Below are 17,747 nucleotides of genomic sequence, written 5' to 3'. Positions count from 1 at the left end.
TGCCACACTGAATTGGTCTGGGCTCCCTCACCTGGTAGACCGACCCCTCCAAAGTGCTGATAGTCAATTGGGTTTCCATTAGCAATCCTACGAACTGTAGCATTCTTTCCCTGCGACATAAGTGATATACAACCATTGGTTCATCTTTCTCCTGTGCATTTTGAAAATACAATGAAATTATTCACATATGGCCAAAATTTTGAAACTTGAGTGCCTAAAATTAGGGACCTAACTTATTAATTAGGCACCTAAATAAGTGGCTGAATTTGCAGTGTCACTAAGAACCTACAGTTCCCTTCCCACTGATTTCAGCTGGAGGAGCTGTTGTTCAGCACATCTAAAATCAGCCCAATTAGGTATCTAATGTGAAGCTGAATGATTAATTTTAGACATCCAAGTTGGAACACATTGGCCATAGAACCATAACCCTCCTGGCAATTGAAACCCTTTAGTTAATGGACAATCATAACTGTAAACTGCATAAAACAAATACCCAGCAATACCTAAAACCTAGGGGGCAAACCACTCACACTAATGAAAAGTTGTATTTGTAAAATAAAATGGCATCAATAATATTTTTTTTTAAAACTAAAATCCCACAACCCGGCTATAAGCAGTTATCAAGAAAACCAGCTCTCACTGTCAGTTTTTCTCATCTTCTGGTTCTTGTATTTTATTCTACAAAACATTCCCTTTTTTTAGCTCTGTCCTGTCTGAGAGCAAAACGCTTACTACAGATGAGGTGATTTTTTTTCCCTCCTCCTGCCAAGGCATTTCCTTTGCTGTGCTCTGGAAATTTGCCAAAAAAGGAGAAAACACTTCAGAATACGTGAGGTGGACTGCATAGCTAAATCCAAAGGAAAGATACAATGCAGCAGCCAACTAATGATGCAGAGACGTAGTGAAGGGGTTGGTTTTTTCGTTTGTTTGTTTGTTTGTTTGTTTATACAAACTGAATTTGAAATTGTCTCATTTAGTTTGTGGGACCGTTCAAATTACTTACAAAGGAAATTATAGGTTCTTTGCAGAGAGAATGTGATTTGTCCTTTATTTTGTCTACTTTAATGAGGTTGAAACCTGGCCAATATATAGTACCTCACTGACTACAGAAGGAGGCCGTGTAGAATGTTATTAGCCAGTGCCCATTCTAATTATTGATAGTTATTGATAGCTCTGTTTAAATTGCATGGTCAGATGACAGGAAATTGATAGATGCTATCCGAGGCCCTGATCCCACAAGCCTGGCGTCCCACTGACTTCAGTGGATCTGGAAGCAGGAGCAGGGTTTCATCTGTTCAGGGCACTTTTCAGGACAAGAACCTGTGAGGCTTTCTGGGAGTGCCCAGCACCGCACAGGGCCACCCAGAGGGTTCAGGGGGCCTAGGGCATGGCCAGGTCTTTGGTGGCAATTCAGTGGCGGGTCCCTCTCGGAGGGAAGGACCCGCCGCCGAATTGCCACCAAAGAATGAAGCGGCGGCGGTAGAGCAGCCTAAGTGCCGCTGATCGCAGCTTTTTTTTTTCCGCCGCTTGCGGTGCTTGTACTCACCGGGTGGCACTCCGAGGCTTGGGCAGCACTTCAGTGGTGGGTTCTTCACTTGCTCCGACTCTTCGGCTGCACTGAAGGACCTGCTGCCGAAGACTCTGAGCGAGTGAAGGGCCGCCAAAGTGCCACCGAAAACCCGGAGCGGCTCGCGGGGCCCCTGTGGGGTCCGGGACCTGGGGCAAATTGCCCCACTTGCCCCCCAACCCCGGGCGGCCCTGGCACCACAAACCACTATGTTACCTCTCTGCCTCAACAAGGGAGAGCTTTGCTGGGGCTTAAACTGTATGTCTGCTCCCTGCCACACCCATTGTACCAGCCTCAGCAGCAAACTCCCTGAGACTCTGCCAGTTTTAGCCTTGCAGGTAACATTCAGTGAACCCAATTCTCCAGAGACATCTCTTTGCAGTGTCCAGGTCTCTAGCCCTTCTGGCAGGAGGATCCAGTGTCCCCCAAGTGATGGATAACTAAGGGGTTCCCAACTCTTCTTTTAATAGTCCAGTATATTTATATGTGCTTTTCTGAAGGGTATCCCCATAAAGTTCTTCTCCCTTGCTATTTGTCTCTACTTGTTGACTTTCCACCCCCCGACTCTCATATATATAGAGAGAGAGAGAGAGAGAGAGCTTCCATTATCTCTGGCATCACTTTTCTCAGTTTACACTGGAGACAGCATTCCTTTGTCCAGGACAAACTTGTTTATCCAATCTGCCCCTAAAACAAACATATTTACGGCACACATACAGAACTCTTTACAAACCACCCAGCCATCACACAATAATATTAATGACCAGCATGTCACCAGTTTTTACATGATACCTTACAAGTACTGTTTGGCTAAGTATTCTGGCAGCAGTGTGCCTTTTCCCAGTTAGCATAAAGGGGGCTGTTAGGGGCACAGGAGCCTAGGAGGACACAAACATAAACCACTTATGTAACATGGGAAGAATGGTAAAGAAGTTGAACATTTTAACCCATCCAGTATCTTGTTTCAAAGGTACTGGATTCACCATTGCAAACCAAGTAGAATGGATGCATGCACGCATCAGTACTGAGCAGGAAATTCCTAGTTAATTATGATGCATCTGCCTTAAAACTAAATGCAGGTGTTGGTTTGACAAAGTAGACTGTATTAGGCTGTGGTCACTAAGGCTCCGATCCAGCATCATTAAAGTCAATGGGAACTTTGCCATGGACTTCAGGGAGCGTACAATTGAGCTCTAATATAGGCCCTGATCCAAATCCCAATGAAGTCAATGGACAGACTCCCATTATCGTAAATGCACTGTGGATCAGGCCCATAGTGCAGAATTAGAGTACTCTCCTCCACAAAGGTAGGGGGGAAGCTCTAGAAATAGTTAAGGATGTTTGTCACAGGGCCCTCCACCACTACCCAGTTGTGACATTACCCACCCTGGACAGATGGACAGCTGTCCTGCCTCAGTTCTCCAATGTGGGGTGACTCTTACACTGCTACGCTGTGAGAGGAACCACTCCTGGTCTGCTCACACACAGCCTCCAGCATGTAAATCACTCCCAGCTATATTGTATGAGTGCTATAGCCAGCCACTCATGAATTACATTGCAGGGCAACACCTGCAAACTCGTAGTCCCAGACCTTACCCCAGAAATGTGTGTTTTGTACTGCCCAGCACCATCCTGGACAACACAAGCTCATATAAAGTCCATCATTTCATTAATAGAAAATGATGTGCACAGATCTTGTTATCTCAAATGGAGTTTCCCAAACGCTTCAGTCTAAACACACTGGTTTGGATCAAATGAATTTATTAACTACAGAACGCTAGATTTAAGTGGTTACAAGTAATGAGGCATAAAAGACAGAATTGGTTACAAGAAAATAAAAGGTAAAATGTAATTAATATCCAACTTAAGAAGCAAAATGAATTCAAAGCAAAGGCTTCTCTCACCATATGCTAAGCAGTCTGACTGGTTGGATTCTTTTCAATCAGGACCCCTCCCCCAGTTTCCTTGTCCTTCAGGTGTCATTGATGGCATGAGCAGAGAGAAAGGGAGGAATATTTGGGGCCTCCTTTCCCATTTCTAATCGTTCCCTTTTTCTTTGAAAATCATCTCCAGCTGAGATTCAGGAGACAGAGAATTTGTGGGGACAAGAACCTCCTGCTGCTATTTTTCTATTTTGCCAAAAATACAGATTTCTTGCTCACACCCTTTTTCCTTCCAAAGAATAGCCACTTAACCAGCTGATAGTCCATTAGATTTTGTTGATACCTGGCTGAGGCGTCAGTTTGTCTTTGAGGAACTGGTTTGTGCCTATTTTTCTAAACTTGGAACATGTATCACTAATATTATACAGCATAAACTTATAACTTTATATATAGTGTTGCCACACATGTTTTACTGGGACAATGATGATCAGCAAATTATGAGTTCTCAAATGATACCTCACAAGACATACTTTCTGCAAAATCCATCATAGTCTTGTTAAAAGAATGAACATAAGGATAGTCTAAGGTGCCACAAATACTCCTCGTTCTTTTTGCTGATACGGACTAACATGGCTACCACTCTGAAACCAAATACCTTGTTAACCCAATGATTGTCACCCAGGTGCTCACAGTCTCAGAAAGTTTGTAACTCCCTCAGCTGGACCTGCAACCTTCTCCAGGCTGCAGCCATGCCGGTGATCAGGGTGCTGCTGATAGCAGCTTGTCACAATGTTCTTTTTTGTTTGTTTGTTTCTGAGGGCTGCTTTGGACAGTGTGTTAAACAAGTGGATAAAAGCAGCCTCTTGTGTATTACAATTGTTGTATGTTTCCTTTTCAGTTAAGAGTTGGCTCTCTGCCATAAATAGTACAAAGGTTTTAACTTTTTTTAATGTTATTCATTAAATTACTTGCAGACTGGTAAGCTTAAACACTGTCTTTCTCCTCTAGGGAGAAGTCTAATACAGTCATGTCCAAGGTGGTGTATCCCACTCAGATATTTTTCCTTGTCTACATTATGCTTAACTCAAGATTTGCATGTTCCTTAGCTTAGGAGAGCTGCTGAGTCACTTAAACTCTCATTGGCTCTAATCTAATTGTAGGTGTGGGCACTTAGCATTTTACAAGATCATGCCCTTATTTTATTGTCCCATTTCCTAGCAAATAATCAATGGCATGACCTGTTGTTTTCAGACTGTTTTGTCCCTCCAAGACATTTTATATGTGTCGAGTCTCTAGCCTTGTTCTTATCTCATGACCATTACCAAGCCTTCAGTTTTGCTTGCAACCCAGCAAGAGGTAAATGTTCCCTTTAGAAAGTATCAGAATATACCTTTACACAAAGCAAATCAACCGTAGCAGTCACTTCTGGTTTCCTTAGGCAAATTTTAACAGGAAGTAGATTACAATAGATGTAATGCATAAAAAATATAAGAGGTGTTAAACATTCAGCATCCTGATTAGAGGTCTGGCGAAACTTTTATTATCCTAGGTACAAAAGGGAAACAATATATGATTTAAGGCAATCAGATACCTTAAATAATGTAACAAGTGACAAAGAGTCCTATGGCACCTTATAGGCTAACAGACGTATTGGAACATAAGCTTTCATGGGGGAATACCCACGCATCTGACGAAGTGGGTATTCACCCACGAAAGCTCATGCTCCAATACGTCTGTTAGTCTATAAGGTGCCATAGGACTCTGTCACTTTTTATAGATCCAGACTAACACGGCTACCCCTCTGATACTTAAATAATGTATTACACCTAAGGAAACCATGGTTCTGTGTGAGAGTGTAGAGTGAGTCTGTCTCTCTGCCACTCCAGTAAGTGTCCTCCTGGCCTCTAGAACGCAGTTGGTTATTAGTTAGTTGTGTTACAGAAGTGTGTAAAGGCTCCAACCAGGATCGGGGCCCCAATTTGCTAGCCAGGTTTGAAACACATTGTAAAGCATAGTCGCTGCCACAAAGAGCTTGCAACCTAATGACAAGGCAGACTACTGGGGCTGTCTTCATTATGTACCCTGTCTTTTCCACTATTTTTTTTAACTGCTAATACACAGTCGTGGGTCTCTAGTTACTAAAATCCAACCTACTTATCAGCTGCTGGAAAAGGTAGTCTGCAAAGTGCATTCCTGCATTCCTTTTTGTATTTTAATATTTAAAGGGACATCTGTGAGTAAGATTTTTTTTTAACACTGTATTTACAGAACAGTAAGCCCCCCGTTCTGATACCCTGCTCACCTAGCTCTGGGATGGATGGTCACATCCCTTACTCAGATGTGCTAGGGACTAAGCCACCTCCCTTCACCCCCAACACTAGCACACTTCCTTAGTTTAGCTCAGACCGTGACTGGCTGTGAGGGGAACTATTTGCATGATACGTCCTGCTGCAGTCGAGTGTGCGGGGAGGTGAGGTACATTGGAAGAGCCCTAGGACCGCCCACACTTTTTGACCAGAGTGGTTAGGCTGGAACACAAGGGGGAGTTAGTTGCTCCATTAAAAGGGCTGTAATAACTTTCTGCTCCCTCAGAGTGGGCGGGGGAGGAATTGTAACTGAGACACTTTTCACAGTGTGGCCACATTCGGCCGCTTCCTCAGACACAATTCTAACGTTCCAGTCTAGGCCCCTGTGAGTGCTCTTATTGTGATCAGTTAGAACAGGCTGGCCTTCATATATTTGCTGGACCTTCTATGCAACAATTGCAAATCCCCTTCCACTCCCCCGATGCTTTTCAGTGGTGGGTGGCATGAATCTGTAAAGATGTTTGGGTTGCTTTAGGGAGAAAGGTGTTCTACAAGAAGTATCCCCCTGGTGCAGCTATCCAGTGCAACACCTTCTGCACCACTTCAGTTCCACGATAGTGGTGGTCCAGGCAAATCAGCTGGACTGGGAAGTCTTTTCCCCCACCATGTACGTTGCAGAGGGAATTTCCATACCAGCCTCAAATAATCTGATGCACCAATGGGTTTGGTAATACTCTGGATCCAGTGCGTTTCAGGGCCCCTGTATAATGGCTGTGGACAAATAGCTGCACTGCAACCCCATAGCATACACCAGGTGGGAGGGGGTCATTTCCATCCCCTCTCAACCACACAGAGATACCTCCACAAAATCTAATGGTTCGGGTTGTGTTTTGGGGAGAAGGGGAGTGTTTTACTTAGATTCAGAGGGGTAGCCATGTTAGTCTGGATCTGTAAAAGCAACAAAGAGTCCTGTGGCACCTTATAGACTAACAGACGTATTGGAGCATGAGCTTTTGTGGGTGAATACCCACTTTGTCGGATGCATGCAGACGAAGTGGGTATTCACCCACGAAAGCTCATGCTCCAATACGTCTGTTAGTCTAAAAGGTGCCACAGGACTCTTTGCTGCTTTTACTTAGATTGTAAGCTTTTGTGGGCTGGGGTGGTTATATTTCTGGAACCAGCAGAGGAGATAGACAGATGGAGAGGGAACTGATGGACACACAGCTTCTCTGCTGAGGTAGCTTTATTGTTCTGACTGCAAAATTAAAGCTAACACAAAAGTGAGGGGGAGAGTACAGAGCCTCCTGAGCATTTAAAGGGACAGGACATCACAGGGGTCATCTATGTCTTCTAGTTTGGAAGAGTGCCTCGCACAATGGGGTCCTGGTCCAGAACTGTCTCTCCTAGGTGCTACCACAACACAGATAACAATCAGAGTTATTTATAATAGTAAAGTATATTTATTTTAAGGTGTCAGCACTTAAATAATAATTTTCTAGAGAAAAGGGTGGGTGAGGTGATATCTTATATTGGACCAACTTTCTTGGTGAAAGAGACAAGCTTGCAAGCTCACACTGAGTTCTGGGTCAGACCTGTCCAATAATAAATAAATAAATAAAAAAGCAAAAAGTCCAGCAAAAGATATTACCTCGCCCACCTTGTCTCTCTAATATCCTGGGATCAGCATGGCTACAACAATATTGCAAGTAATAACTGTCTGCCCTATACTATTGTGTAGTATCCCTATGAGTTGCTGAACAGCTGCTGGTTTGTGTTTTAGAGGTTAAGAGTTCACTCAGGGTGTGGTTATAATAGCCAAGTTAGCTTCTTGCAGAAGCGCTTTGCTTTGCTCCCCAGAATCTGACTCCTCCACCCCCACATTTTGCACAGCAGAACTGTACTGGTTTGGGTGCCAAGGTAGCCTCCAGGTCAAGATCTGCCCAGTTTATCAATCGCTATGAGATCCTTCTTGTCAAGGTTCCTCCCCCACTCTGAACTTTAGGGTACAGATGTAGGGACCTGCATGGACACTTCTAAGCTTAATTACTAGCTTAGATCTGGTAACACTGCCACCATCCAGAAATTTCAGTGTCTGGATCACTTTCTGTCCTCCCAAAACCTTCCCCTCCCTGGGCAGCCTTGAGAGGCTTTTTCACCAAGTTCCTGGTGAACACCGATCCAACCCCTTGGATCTTAACACAAGGAGAATTTAACCATTCCCTCTCCCTTCCCCCACCAATTCCTGGTGAGTCCAGATCCAATCCCCTTGGATCTTAACACAAGGGGAAAAAATCAATCAGGTTCTTAAAAAGAAAGCTTTTAATTAAAGAAAGAAAGGTAAAAATTATCTCTGTAAAATCAGGATGGAAAATACTTTACAGGGTAATCAGATTCATATAGCCCAGAGGAACCCCCTCTAGCATTAGGTTCAAAGTTACAGCAAACAGAGGTAAAATCCTCTCAGCAAAAAGGAACATTTACAAGTTGAGAAAACAAAAATAAGACTAATACACCTTGCCTGGCTATTACTTACAAGTTTGAAACATGAGAGACTGATTCAGAAAGATTTGGAGAGCCTGGATTGATGTCTAGTCCCTCTTAGTCCCAAGAGCGAACAACCCCCAAACAAAGAGCACAAACAAAAGACTTCCCTCCACCAAGATTTGAAAATATCTTGTCCCCTTATTGGTCCTCTGGTCAGGTGTCAGCCAGGTTTACTGAGCTTCTTAACCCTTTACAGGTAAAAGAGACATTAACCCTTAACTATCTGTTTATGACACTTATGGACTAAACTGTGAATGTAAAAGTTCATTATGTAATTACTTCAAAAACATCTGCTGCTGCCTCTGCCTTTCTGGGGTTGAAATCAGCCTGTCACTATATGCACTAGCCCAGAAGAACAGTCTGTCCTATCTCGGGGACTCTCTTTCTGCCCTGCCACCCCCACCAACATGATACAGTTCTGCGGCGATCTGGAAGCCTACTTTCGCCGTCTCCGACTCAAAGAATACTTCCAGGACAACACTGAACAGCGCACTGATACACAGTTACCCTCCCACCAACAGCACAAGAAGAAGAACTCCACATGGACTCCTCCTGAGGGTCGAAATGACAGTTTGGACCTATACATTGAATGCTTCCGCCGACGTGCACAGGCAGAAATTGTGGAAAAACAACATCGCTTGCCTCACAACCTAAGTCGTGCAGAACGCAATGCCATCCACAGCCTCAGAAACCATCCTGACATTATAATCAAAGAGGCTGATAAAGGAGGTGCTGTTGTCATCATGAACAGGTCTGACTACCAAAAGGAGGCCATCAGACAACTCTCCAATACCAAATTTTACAAGCTACTTCCCTCAGATCCCACTGAGGAATACACTAAGAAACTGCACCATCTACTCAGGACACTCCCTACACTAACACCGGAACAAATCAACATACCCTTAGAACCTCGACCAGGGTTATTCTATCTACTACCTAAGATCCACAAACCTGGTAATCCTGGACGCCCCATCATCTCTGGCATTGGAACTCTCACTGAAGGACTGTCTGGATATGTGGACTCCCTACTCAGACCCTATGTTACCAGCACTCCCAGCTATCTCCGTGACACCACTGATTTCCTGAGGAAACTACAATGCATTGGTGACCTTCCAGAGAACACCATCCTAGCCACCATGGATGTAGAGGCTCTCTACACAAACATCCCACACACTGATGGAATACAAGCTGTCAGGAACAGTATCCTTGATGATGCCACAGCACAACTGGTTGCTGAGCTCTGTGCCTTTATCCTCACACACAACTATTTCAAATTTAATGACAATATATATCTCCAGATCAGTGGCACCGCTTATGGGCACCCGCATGGCCCCACAATATGCCAATATTTTTATGGCTGACCTGGAACAACGCTTCCTCAGCTCCTGTCCACTCACGCCCCTTCTCTACCTACGCTACATTGATGACATCTTCATCATCTGGACCCATGGGAAGGAGACTCTAGAAAAATTCCACCATGATTTCAACAGCTTCCACCCCTCCATCAACCTCAGCCTGGACCTATCTACACGGGAGGTCCACTTCCTAGACACCACGGTGCAAATAAGTGGTGGTCACATCAACACCACCCTATACCGAAAACCTACAGACCGCTATGCCTACCTTCATGCCTCCAGCTTCCATCCCGGGCACACCACAAGATCCATTGTCTACAGCCAAGCACTGAGGTACAACCGTATCTGCTCTAACCCCGCAGACAAAGACCAACACTTAGAAAATCTCCACCAAGCATTCTCAAGACTACAGTACCCACATGAGGAAATAAGGAAACAGATCAACAGAGCCAGATGTGTACCCAGAAGCCTCCTACTGCAAGACAAGCCCAAGAAAGAAACCAACAGGACTCCACTGGCCATCACATACAGTCCCCAGCTCAAACCCCTCCACCGCATCATCAGGGATCTACAACCCATCCTGGACAATGATCCCACACTTTCACAGGCCTTGGGTGGCAGGCCAGTCCTCGCCCACAGACAACCTGCCAACCTGAAGCATATTCTCACCAGCAACTGCACACCGCACCATAGTAACTCTAGCTCAGGAACCAACCCATGCAACAAACCTCGATGCCAACTCTGCCCACATATCTACACCAGCAACACCATCACAGGACCTAACCAGATCAGCCACACCATCACCGGTTCATTCACCTGCACGTCCACCAATGTAATATATGCCATCATATGCCAGCAATGCCCCTCTGCTATGTACATCGGCCAAACTGGACAGTCTCTAAGGAAAAGGATAAATGGACACAAATCAGACATTAGGAATGGCAATATACAAAAACCTGTAGGAGAACACTTCAACCTCCCTGGCCACACAATAGCAGATTTTAAGGTGGCCATCCTCCAGCAAAAAAACTTTAGGACCAGACTCCAGAGAGAAACTGCTGAGCTCCAATTCATTTGCAAATTTAACACCATCAGTTTAGGACTAAACAAAGACTGTGAATGGCTTGCCAATTACAGAACCAGTTTCTCCTCCCTTGGTTTTCACACCTCAGCTGCTGGAACAGGGCCCCATCCTCCCTGATTGATCTAACCTCGTTATCTCTAGCCTGCTTCTTGCTGGCTTATATATACACACCTGCCCCTGGAAATTTCCACTGCTTGCATCCGAAGAAGTGGGTATTCACCCACGAAAGCTCATGCTGCAAAACATCTGTTAGTCTATAAGGTGCCACAGGATTCTTTGCTGCTTCTACAGAACCAGACTAACACGGCTACCCCTCTGATATATGCACTAGAAACTTTTGAGATTATCACCAGTTCAGTTTTCTAAATTAGAACAGAAGGGGTACAACATGGATTCTTGTCAAAGTACACTATCGCCCCGGAAACTGTAGATAGGATTCAATTCCCTTTTCTGATTGGGGGAAGGCAGGAGTTGCTTAGTTATAATTCTTGGTTTCTTTAGCATCTTCATAAATAACTAGCAGATTTTAATTCTATTTCTAAAATCAACCAACATCTTGAGATTGATTCAAGTTTATTAACTAAAAGGAAGAACTGAATCATGTGTATAAAAAAAAATTATATTTAGACTTCTAGTACAAATGAAAGCCTCTTTGTTAATTTGAAATAGAAAATCTTGATACCTTTTAGGGCCCAATCCTCTTTCCATTGGAATCAAAGATAATATTCCCAGGGAATACAATTGGAGCAAGATTTGGTATGTAATGTGCTTGATGGAATTTAAATACTTTGGGGTTTGTTTTTTGTTTGTTTCCTTTTACTTCAAATAACTCTGAGGAAAAGATTTGTCAGTAGGGCATCAGAGTGGGTGGTCAATTGCCATTCAGCAGGCGTAGCAAGAGAAATGTAATTACAGGAATGAAACGATGTTTACATTTCCCCAGGTGACCCAGTCAGCTAGCTCTAGGGTGTATTTGGTCTCATGTTGTGAAGCTACGGCATTTTGTCACACAGCAGACCGTGTACAACTTTCTCGACTCACCAGGGTTTCTCCCACTTAATAAAAACAATCAAATTCCTTTATTGAAAACTTTACTTCACTTAAGACAAGCATATTTATTTTGCCATTGGAATAATAAAATAGGCATTTCATTTATGAGACTGTCCTAGAGATGTTCACCGTTGGTCAGCCTGGTCTTGCATAGAGCCGGGAGAAATATAACAAAATTAGCTGATCCTTGCTCTAGTAGAAATAAGGCACTGGAATTGTTGTTTGGGGGGAGGGATAGCTCAGTGGTTTGAGCATTGGCCTGCTAAACCAAGGATTGTGAGTTCAATCCTTGAGGGGGCCACTTAGGGATCAGGGCAAAAAATTGGTCCTGCTAGTGAAGGCAAGGGACTCAACTCAATGACCTTTCAAGGTCCCTTCCAGTTCTAGGAGATTGGTATATCTCCAATTACTATTATTATTTGAAGTAGTGTGCATGTACTTAATGGGACAGAGTCAAATTCAGAATTGTAGGATGGTACATGCCAGTAAGTAATGGTAAATGGGTTTGAGGAAGTCTAAACTGATGTAACTAAATCCTGGCATACACTATAGTTATAACAGCTCTTGGATATCCTGGCAAAACAATAGATAGATATAGATAACTGAGGCAGGAAAGCTGAAGAGTGGCCCCCTGACCTGGTTACCAAATGGTTAAAAGGTGTATTGTACGCAGGACTGAGATGTGTCTCACCTTCTTTCCTTCTTACAAGCTTCCCCCTGCATCTGTAACTCCCCTGCTGACCTCATCTGCCATGGGTCATTATTCTCCTCCTTTAAAAGTCTCTTGTCATCTAGTCAGACCTTGACAAAATACTGTCCATGTCTATTTATGCTACCTTGTAAGGCTGACACAATTTAGAATATAAAGTAAGACTTTGTTGTCTTTGATGCGGAACACGTAGGCTGCCTGCAGTTTTCAAGCTAAGATTCTAAACATGCTGTTGCATTGCTGGAACATGCTCAATTCCATGGTGATGGGCACAGTATAAGAAACACAGAAATCAAAGCAGGAAAAGACATGTTACTAGATCATCTAGTACATTCTTCCTTACCACTGTGGGTTTGTTCTCCATAGTATATTTTCCAGTACTTTGTACATTGCAGTTTGAAATGTCTCCGTGAAAGGTCACGGTTTTACAGATTTCTCAGCATGGGACGTTTTCCCTGAATGTTACTTTAAAAAAAAATCACATCACTCAGTTATTCCCCATTGTGCAACCCTAAACACTCTCTCCCAGTCTTAAGGCCCAGTAATGGGAGGTACTAAATGCTGCTAACTCCCACTGAAGTCAACGGGCTGTTAAGCACGTTCAGCACTTTGCCAGAACTGGCCCATGGTATTTACGCTCTTTATATAGCTGTAGAGAGATTCTACATCTCTTATTAGTTGTCTCTTAGCCGTGTTATGACTCTTTTGTTCTTTTGATTTTCCATGTAACTCAGACCCACCAGCCGTGCATATATATAGAATCCCCAGGTGGAGTAGGTATACAGTATAAATCTCCACAATGGTTTTATTGTAATCTCTTTATGCCCTCATATCTTCTAAGCATTGTCATCTTAAAAGTGTCATGTCCGCCCCTGAAGTTATTTTCCATGTTCAAAACTGTAAACTAGAAATAGGAGACTGGGGAGGGGGGGTATGAGAAGAATTAGTTTTATCTTTGTATTAATTATGAAAGTCTATCTTCCTGGTGTAGTTAACTCAAGGATCATCATTTTAGTCCTAGCATACCATCCGTGTAATCCATCTGTTGAAATGGGATGCAAAATCTTAATTCATCACACAGAGGCTTTCTAGATATGGCCGAAAAGGTATTTGCATAAGTTCCCTTAGCTCCGTGTTAATTAAAAAACATGCTTTGCAGGAAGTGGCCTGGGAGCTTCAGGAATTTCTCCAAGATGGGCTATGTTAGTACCAGCATCATCTAAATGAGATACCAGGTGCAAACTTGGTCAGGTCTTCAAGGTGCAGGATTGGGTGTCACAAGATCACAATTCCTTACTTGGCTCTGCTACAGGCTCCGTGTGTGACTTCTTTGTGCTTCAGGTTCCACTTGTATGTTAATACGTACCTGTCTCTTAGGAACATTGGACAGACAAGATGGGCGAGGTAATATCTTTTATTGGACCAACTTCTGTTGGTGAGAGAGAGAAGTTTTTGAGCTTATACAAAGCTCTTCTTCAGGTCTGGGAAACTTATTCAGAGTGTCACAGCTAGATACAAGATGGTGCAGATTGTTTAGCATATGGAGTTCACACATATTTCAAGGGACCATTCAAGGTGAAGTGGCCTATTAACAGCCCTCCAACCATAAGGAGAAAAGGAAGGGGGAAAGCAGCTGTGGGTGGTTGTTAGTGGGTTATAGATTGTTGCAGTAAACCATCAATCCAATGCCTCTGTTCAATCCATGATTTTTAGTGTCTAGCAAAGTTATGAATTTAAGCTCCCAGGCTTGTCTTTTGAAAGTGTTGTGCAGGTTTCCTTTGACGATGAGGACTGATAGGTCAGATATAGAGCAATCGCTTTGTGAAAAATGTTCACCCACAGGTGATGCAGTGTTTTTCTCTTTTATCATTTGAGAACATAGTGATCGTCTGGTTTTGTCCACATAGTTGCTATTGGGGCATTTAATGCACTGGATGGAGTACACAACATGTTGTCATGGGCATGTGTAGGATCTTGAAAGTTGTGTTGTGGAGGGCGTTGATCATTGTAGTAGTGAAGATATGGCTGCAAGTTTTGCATCTGTTGTTCTGGGAGAGTCTGGTGCTGCTTTGAGTTGGTGTATCCAGGGCTGCGGGGAGTTTGCTTCTGATGGTGAGCTTGGAGATATTGGAGATTGTTTGAAGGCCAGAAGAGGGGCTTCAGGAAAGATGTCAGGATCAGGTACCCATTAAGTGAGGGGTTTTAGTTGTTTGATGATACCCTGTATGGGTTCCAGTGCGGCATGGTAGATGTGTGCAGTTAGAGGAGGTTTTATTTCTCTACTGAAGCAAGTTCTCTTGGGATATGAGGGTGATCCGTTCCATGATGCGATCTACTTCTCTGGTGGAGTGTCCTTGGTGGTGGTTTTGAGTGTATTAAGGTGATTAATGAAGATTTGTAAGCACCTTGAAATCCTCAGATGGAAGACATATGTAAACGATTATTATATTAGTGTCAAAATTACATTCTCAGAAAAATAAAATGTGGCTATATATAAACCATATAGAGATGTTCCTCACCTGGTGTAAATTGACTTCAGTGGAACTACAGATTACCCCAGCTGGGAACCCAGCCTTGAAACATGGATCTGGAAATCTTTCAGGAAAGGGGCATTTTCCTGAGATTTCTATAACTTCTGCTGTTTATTACTGGAACCCAGAAGTAACAAAAACTTATCAGAAAATTCCAGAATTGATTTCACTTTGAGAGTTAACAGGATGATTTTAAACAGAAATTTCTGCAGGGCAGGTACCAACTGGCTGGCACAGTTTTCCTCTTTTATAGTGCCATGTATATACAGAGTGCTCTATAAACAGTAACTTCTAGGCTTTAGTAATAATAATATAAAATTTGTCACCAGTCTACAAGCCTTGAAACTCTCAGTGCTTCTAAGTCCTATTATGGGTAGCCATAGTATAAAAGTAAATGGCTTTCTAAAAGGTATAGTGCCTCAAAGCTTGATTAGAAAAAGAGTCAACATGGTTTTTGTAAAGGGAAATCATGCCTCACCAATCTATTAGAATTATTTGAAGGGGTAAACAAGCATAGGACAAAGAGGATCCAGTGCATATAGTGTACTAAGATTTTCAGAAAGCCTTTGAGAAGGTCCCTCACCAAAGTAAGCTGTCATGGGATAAGAGGGAAGGTCCTCTCATGGATTGGTAACTGGTTAAAAGATAGGAAACAAAGGGTAGGAATAAATGGTCAGTTTTCAGAATGGAGAGAGCTAAATTATGATATCCCCCAGGGGTCTGTACTGGGACCAGTCCTATTCAACATATTCAGAAATGATCTGGAAAAAGGGGTAAACAGTGAGGTGGCAACATTTGCAGATGATACAAAACTACTCAAGATAGTTAAGTCAAAAGCAGACTGTAAAGAGCTACAAAAGAATCTCTCAAAACTGGGTGACTGGGCAACAAAATGGCAGATGAAATTCAGTGTTGATAAATACTAAGTAATGCACATTGGAAAACATAATCCCAACTATACATATAAAATGATGGAGTCTAAATTAGCTGTTACCACTCAAGAAAAAGGTCTTGGAATCATTGTGGATAGTTCTCTGAAAACATCCACTCAATGTGCATCAGCAGTCAAAAAAGCGAACAGAATGTTGGGAATCATTAGGAAAGGGATAGATAATAAGACAGAAAATATCATCTTGCCTCTATATAAATCCATGGCATGCCCACATCTTGAATACTGCATGCAGATGTGATCGCCCTATCTCAAAAAAGATATATTGGAATTGGAAAAGGTTCAAAAAAGGGCAACAAAAATTATTGGGGGTATGGAACGGCTTCCGTGTGAGGAGAGATTAATAAGACTGGGACTTTTCAGCTTGGAAAAGTGATGACTAAGGGGGGATATGATTGAGGTCTATAAAATCATGACTGATGTGAAGAAAGTAAATAAGGAAGTGTTATTTACTCGTTCTCATAACACAAGAACTAGGGGTCACCAAATGAAATTAATAGGCAGCAGGCTTAAAACAAATAAGAGGAAGTATTTCTTCATACAACACACAGTCAACCTGTGGAACTCTTTGCCAGAGGATGTTATGAAGGCCAAGACTCTAACAGGGTTCAAAAAAGTACTAGATAAATTCATGAAGGATAAGTCCATCAATGGCTGTTAGCCAGGATGGGCAGAGATGATGTCCCTAACCTCTGTTTGCCAGAAGCTGGGAATGAGCAACAGGGGATGGATCACTTGATGATTACCTGTTCTGTTCATTCCCTCTGGGGCACCTGGCATTGGCCACTGTTGGAAGACAGGATACTGGGCTAGATGGACCTTTGGTCTGACCCAGTATGGCCGTTCTTATGTAGTATCCTACCTTATTAAAAATGCACACCGTTAATTATTCTGTACAGTATTTGACATTACAGACGAGAAGTACCATAGCAACTTAGGCCATGTTAGAATAAAAGAGCAGCACCAAACTTCCTGGCTTGATGGGTTTTACTCATGACAAGAACAACTGTATTTAGGACTTTTTTCCTGCGTGCATAATTGAACAGTTCTGTCACCTTAGCATCACATGGAGAAATTATTTGAAGCTGGACATGAAGAAATGTGAGAAAAAGTTTATTTTCTCCTTTGCACTGTTTTTTTAATTGTTGCTGAAGAATTAAAATAGCAAATTAAATCAGATATTGCCAGAGATGTTGGTGGCACAAACCGGTGAATGCTTTGTTTGAAACACTTGTGGCTTTTCAAAACTGAGTTTCTGATATTTCTCAATATGTTCTGTGAGCTCAGATACTTTTTATATATAGACACTTTGTCCCCTTTACGTTTCTTAGCCAATTTAACACTTGCAATACTTACATTCTCATTCCCATAGTGTGTAAGCAGAATGCCTATCCCAAGAGATAAATTGTCTGCCTTAGGTTTAGGAAGTTGTGAGTTGAAACCTTACTGGGTTTTCTTTATTAAATGTTCTGTGTGTCTGTTTAACTCTCATTGTAATATGGATGACTAAATTCTCACCATGTAATTATTTTTATTGGCTATAAACTGGCTGCATCTGACTAGAATATTTCAGCTTTTTTTTAAAGAAGAACCACCAAAACCTATAGTAAATTAACTCCAATTTCCTGAAGTTTTGTGTACATTTAAAGCTTTGTATGTTTTTTGTTTGAACTTTGTTATCCTTGACTAAAATGCTTAATTAACATCTTTTGGCAGCATCTATACTATGTTTCCATTAAATTAATGAGGCTGTATGGGCACCAACT

The 17,747-nt window shown here is 42.5% G+C and overlaps 1 long non-coding RNA gene across 6 annotated transcripts in view; it reads left to right on the top strand.

The window, feature by feature from the left end:
- Positions 1–17,747, top strand: part of LOC120383867 — a 605,485-nt gene that overhangs the window by 505,905 nt on the left and 81,833 nt on the right. The gene's annotated exons all lie outside the window — the stretch shown is intronic.

The sequence above is a fragment of the Mauremys reevesii genome, linkage group 1, assembly GCF_016161935.1.
Source record: "Mauremys reevesii isolate NIE-2019 linkage group 1, ASM1616193v1, whole genome shotgun sequence".
In the NCBI taxonomy this organism is placed as follows: domain Eukaryota; kingdom Metazoa; phylum Chordata; order Testudines; family Geoemydidae; genus Mauremys; species Mauremys reevesii.
This window is presented reverse-complemented; position numbering and strand designations above follow the sequence as displayed.